Genomic DNA, 6,573 nt, shown 5'->3' on the forward strand with positions numbered 1-6,573 from the left:
CCCAAGCCCAATCTTCTACAAGATCATCAACTATATACCACTCAGCTGTTTGTTCTTTCCTATCTTCAACCCGACATGAATTCCTGTTGTCCATTGGCCAGTATGAAGAAGATGCAAGTTATAACGTTTCTCACAGCAGAGGTGGGCAGGTAAGTTTGAGGCTTTAAACTATTAAATGCCATGATATGCCAGTAACAAAATACGAACCTAGTTTTGTCAGAAACCGAAATTTCATAATATACTTTGTACTTACCAAGGACCGTCCCACTTAATGTAAATCGACTTCACTGCCAGTTGTGCAATTATGGAGGGGGGCGACGAAGATTACATCGACGAAAAAGCAACGTCACTATTCCGCGCCTTCAAATTTAAACCACATTTTATTCGAATCTTAAGCCACTCCAAATCACTATTGTAGACTCCGTGATGTCATGTACAGCACAGAGAGCGATGAAACGCCTTTCATATCTGTGCAGAACCCTGAACCAACAACGGTTTCAGCCGCCCACTTAGCATCCTGTATCTTACGGGTAATTAAGGACTGCGGGTTTCGGATTCGCGTCGTATTCGACGAAAACGTCGCCTTGTGGCCAGTATCCTTTTTATAATCTGCAAATCTGCGAGATTCCGACTGTCGGATTTTGTTCGCATCTGCCAAAGTGTCCACTGGAGAGGTGCTTTGTGGGTAATTCGGAAATCCGTGAAATCCCTGTTTTCGTATTTCTACAGATTCTGCGAAGGTAGTAATCCGATGAATTACGAGTCATAAAAATCAAGAGTCTTAGTAGTGCAGTGTACTGTTATTAATTCTTTTCGAGGAAACTCCTTTCCGATAGGTATATGACACCGGAATTGGTCCGATTTGCAGTGCATCGTCGTATTCGAGTAAGGATCATGGATTTGTCCGTATTCGCTCGAAAACGTTCCGTGTTCGGCATGTCGCCCGATTTCGGATCCGTCGTATTATTTAGGATTCGAAGTCATTTTCGTGCAGTGAACCAACTTACAACATTCGTGCATACATTACCTCTAATTGCTGCCAGAGCCAGTCTATTCAAAATCACTCAACTGTAATTTATCGGGGCCCAGCTCAGGGTTTGAAAACTCCCCACCGAACAGAGTCCCTGTATGATCGTGACCAACAATACATTGTTTTTAACTAATATTAACAACTACTTCTAGCCGTCTTATGAGGAGTAGTGTGTGTGTGTGTGTGTGTTTGTCTCACAACCCATCACGAGCCAAGTAACAACATCCATCCCAACATAAACTGTGTGCAATTTCTGTCAGAGCCTTTTTAAAGACATTAACTGCAATGTATTGGTTGGGGCCTAAGTTCCGGTTTGAAAATACCCCACTCGATAAGGGCCCCCGTCCTTTTTGATTGTTACCAAGACTATAATGTTAATGCAGAAATGTTCGCGGTAGCTTTGTTTTTGCCCCTTTTGCGGTGGCCACTTCATCGCGACCTTAAAACTACCGCGAACATTTTTTTGACTATAGTTTGTGACTACAATGTATGGCGCTACAGCGATGTAATTAGACAAATTAGAAGACAAAACGCATATCATGGTTACATTTGTCTAAAATAAATCTGGGCATCCATATACTATTAGATTGAAAACATTTGACTTATATTTCCAACTTGAACACGATATTGGTCAATCAGATGTAAGGTTAACTGAATACACGTTACTGCTTCTAGCTCACTATATACACAAACTGTAAGGCCTTTGTGATACATTGAATACCTGTGAAATTTCCCAAGCCCAATCTTCTACAAGATCATCAACTATATACCACTCAGCTGTTTGTTCTTTCCTATCTTCAACCCGACATGAATTCCTGTTGTCCATTGGCCAGTATGAAGAAGATGCAAGTTATAACGTTTCTCACAGCAGAGGTGGGCAGGTAAGTTTGAGGCTTTAAACTATTAAATGCCATGATATGCCAGTAACAAAATACGAACCTAGTTTTGTCAGAAACCGAAATTTCATAATATACTTTGTACTTACCAAGGACCGTCCCACTTAATGTAAATCGACTTCACTGCCAGTTGTGCAATTATGGAGGGGGGCGACGAAGATTACATCGACGAAAAAGCAACGTCACTATTCCGCGCCTTCAAATTTAAACCACATTTTATTCGAATCTTAAGCCACTCCAAATCACTATTGTAGACTCCGGTGATGCCATGTACAGCACAGAGAGCGATGAAATGCCTTTCATATCTGTGCCGCACCCTGAACCAACAACGGTTTCAGCCGCCCACTTAGCATCCTGTATCTTACGGGTAATTAAGGACTGCGGGTTTCGGATTCGCGTCGTATTCGACGAAAACGTCGCCTTGTGGCCAGTATCCTTTTTATAATCTGCATATCTGCGAGATTCCGACTGTCGGATTTTGTTCGCATCTGCCAAAGTGTCCACTGGAGAGGTGCTTTGTGGGTAATTCGGAAATCCGTGAAATCCCACTTTTCGTATTTCTACAGATTCTGCGAAGGTAGTAATCCGATGAATTACGAGTCATAAAAATCAAGAATCTTTGTAGTGCAGTGTACTGTTCTTAATTCTTTTCGAGGAAACTCCTATCCGATAGGTATATGACACCGGAATTGGTCCGATTTGCAGTGCATCGTCGTATTCGAGTAAGGATCATGGATTTGTCCGGATTCGCTCGAAAACGTTCCGTGTTCGGCATGTCGCCCGATTTCGGATCCGTCGTATTTTTTAGGATTCGAAGTCATTTTCGTGCAGTGAACCAACTTACAACATTCGTGCATACATTACCTCTAATTGCTGCCAGAGCCAGTCTATTCAAAATCACTCAACTGTAATTTATCGGGGCCCAGCTCAGGGTTTGAAAACTCCCCACCGAACAGAGTCCCTGTATGATCGTGACCAACAATACATTGTTTTTAACTAATATTAACAACTACTTCTAGCCGTCTTATGAGGAGTTGTGTGTGTGTGTGAGCTTTTCTCAAAACCCATCAAAGCCAAGTAACAACATCCATCCCAACGTAAATTATGTGCAATTTCTGTCAAAGCCATTTTAAAGCCATTTAACTGTAATGTTTTTGTTGGGGCCCAAGTCCCGGTTTGAAAATACCCCGCTAGACAAGGGCCCCCATCTTGTATGATTGTTACCAAGACTATACTGTAAATGCAGAAATGTTTGTGGTGGTTTAATTTTTGCCCCTTTTGTGGTGGCCACTTCATCGCGACCTTAAAACTACCGCGAACATTTTTAACAGTGACTATAGTATGTGACTACAGTCTGTGGCGCTACAGCGAACTTAAAACCACCTCGAACAATCAATTTTCCAGCTTCCGCGAAAGTAAATCATTTTGAACTGAAATGCATTCAGAGTATTGTTCAGCCATACTTTGTTTGTCACTGATGTTAGCCACTAGTTAATTTTGACTGGAATGTTTTTTAAAACTTAATCCTATCCAACTAACAGACATCTTGCATTGCCTTGATTTTGAGTAATCTCCGTCAGCTTAGGTCTATTCAAACTCATTCTGCTGTAATGTATTGGCTGGGGCACAAGTTAGGGATTGGAAATTACAGCCACAGTTTTCACGGCGTCGTCTGTTTCCCGCTCACCCAATAACGGCCCCAACCAGCCAGTGCGACGACCCAACTCGATAAATTGTGACAAAGAATAGTTCTAGAGTGTGCTGAACTGGTACCGGCAATGAGCTACTAAAAGTCTAGGTTGCTGTTTAATAGAAAGTTACCTGAAGATTCATTTCAAGTAATGTTTAGCAAATTCAGATCAGGCGTATGGCTAATGTTTGTCTATTATCAGCTTGTAGTAAACAGAAATGTCATCTTTGATTACGGGAATATATCAGTACTGCCTAAAAGACACTGTTTAACATGAAAACTTGATTTTTTTGTAGACTCGAATTGTCAGAAAAGAATAGTATCGAGTGAGTCAACGTTAACTACATGGAACTATAACAAGATTTGGTTTTATTCATACATGAATAACATGTACGAATGTCTATTCACTGATGATGCAAACAACGTACCTACATTATTAGGTAACATAATGATGTATTTTGCCGGCTTTACGTTGATAAATAATTAATGGTTTCTCTCATTCTCTATATGTTTCCCGATTGTTGGCATTCACGTGTCAAAGAGGACTCCTAGCGGCGATTGTACCTGTTGCATATCTTATTTTTCGATGGATCAAAGAGGGCACCTACGGTCTTACACGGTACTGCACTTGTTTTGTTTTGTTTATTTATTTATTTTCACAAGCAAATGCGTAAAACATAATAATAATGTAACAATACATAAAAGTAGGTGTATGAGATGGAAAAAGCATACGTACCTTAAACTAAGCCACCCCCCATATACTTAAATGATTTCTAAACTAACAATCAATAAAAAATACAATTAAGGATATGTATTTTGGTGTATTGAAATGCGATAGTGTTAAATAGTAGGTAAGTATAACAAAGTACGAACTAAGATTTTTTTTTAAATGAGCTTAATATATGAATTTAATACCGGGGGCTAGAGTTGTTTTTAGCTGAATTTTAAGGAACTTTTAATGTGTCTGTTCGACTGCTTGGTAATATCAATTGAAAAATTAAACGTGGATTTCACATATATTGGTTAAGTGCCATGGTCCATGGCTAGGTTTTTTTCTATTTATCGACTTTCAGTAAATAAACATGGTACTTTGTTTAGCGGAATATTTCACTAGACATTTTGGTACGACTCGGAAGATTAAAACACCAGTATCGATAAAATAGACATTTATTACATGGAATTATAACAATAATTCGTTTCTATTAATCGAGGTTACCATACAAGAATGTCAATTTACCGATGATTCTAAAACCATACATAAAATTTCAGATAACATGATGGTGTTTTTGCTATCTTTGCTTTGATAATTATTTACGGCTTTCCTTTCCTGTCTGACAGTCACAACTGTTGGCATTCACGTGTCAAAGAGGACTCCTAGCGGCGATTGTACCTGTTGCATACTTAAGTTTTTTTGGTGGATCAAAGAGGGCACCTACGATTTTACCCGGTACTGCATTTGTTTTGTTTTGTTCTGTTTATTTATTTGCACAAGAAACGTAAAACATGATAAGTAATATTAGATGTAGGAGGAGGGGAAAGGGCACGTAGTCTAAGCTAAGCCTTCCCCCCTATACTTAACTAATTTTTTTTGCACAATCGATTAATAAAACAAGGAGGGAAATAAATATTTTTTATACTTTATGTGGTAGCGTTAAATAGTGAGTAAGAATAATAAGATACGATTTAAGATAAAATAGGAGCTTGATAAATGATTTTAATACAGGAGCTAGGGTTGGTTATAAGATGCGTTCAAAGGGACTTTACATGTCAAAAAAAATGTTGTACACTGCTGCGACTGCTTCCTTATATCAATGGAAACATCAAGCGTGGATTTCCCATATGGCGGTTAACTGGCTAAAGGTCCATGGCTAGGGTTTGTCTATTTATCGACTTTCAGTAAACAGACATGTCATATTTGTTTACCGGAATATCTAAGTAGACATTGTTGTACGACTTGGAAAGTTAAAAGACCAGTATCGATTAGATACGCACTTACTACATGAAACTATAACAATAAGTCGGTTCTATCAATACATTGATATTAACTCAAATTCACTGATGATACTAACAACATACCTAAAATATTAGATACGATGATTGTATTTTTGTCTGCTTTACTTTGATAATAAGTTACGGCTTTCTTATACTCTCTGACTCGATATATTTTACAACGGTTGGCATTCACGTGTCAAAGAGTACCCTTAGCGGCGATAGCCCCTGTTGCATATTTTATTTGTGAACTTTTTTGATGGATCAAAGAGGGCGCCTGCGATTTTTCCCGGAACTGCACTTGTTTCGTTACAATCATTACAATCGATGAATAAGGTAATATACTTATTTGGTAGCGGTAAATAGTATGTAAGGATAATCAAAAATAAATTAACAGAAAATTGGAGCTTAATATTTGGTTCTAGACAAGTAAGCATATGGTTCTTATACAGGACTAAGAGGACTCCTAGCGGTTGTACCTGTTACATATGTAATTGCTTAATGTTTTTTTCGGTGGTTCAAAGAGGGCACCTGCGATTTTATCTGGTACTGCACTTGTTTCGTTTTGTTTTGTTCATTTATTTACACAATTAAATGCATAAAACATAATACGAAGCGATGCATAAATTAGGTGCAGGAGGAGGGAAAAGCGAACGTAGCTTAAATTAAGCCCTCCTACTTTATACTAGACTAAATTTATTACAATCGATGAATAAGGTGAAGAACTTAATGTGGTAGCGGTAAATATGACGTAAGGATAATCAAAAACGAATTAAGATAGAATAGGAGATTACAGAAGTATAATTGAAGAACAGCAGATTTGCCTCATTGTAGGCATGCAGGTAGATTAGGAAGTGATGTATACAAATAGAGAAAAATCTATTTGAAGGAACACCATTTCCATTATACAACTTTCGGTCATATGTGCATTTATATGCTGATAATAGAATATGAATTTGCAACACTGT

Source organism: Branchiostoma floridae, chromosome 1 (genome assembly GCF_000003815.2).
Source record: "Branchiostoma floridae strain S238N-H82 chromosome 1, Bfl_VNyyK, whole genome shotgun sequence".
Classification (NCBI taxonomy): domain Eukaryota; kingdom Metazoa; phylum Chordata; class Leptocardii; order Amphioxiformes; family Branchiostomatidae; genus Branchiostoma; species Branchiostoma floridae.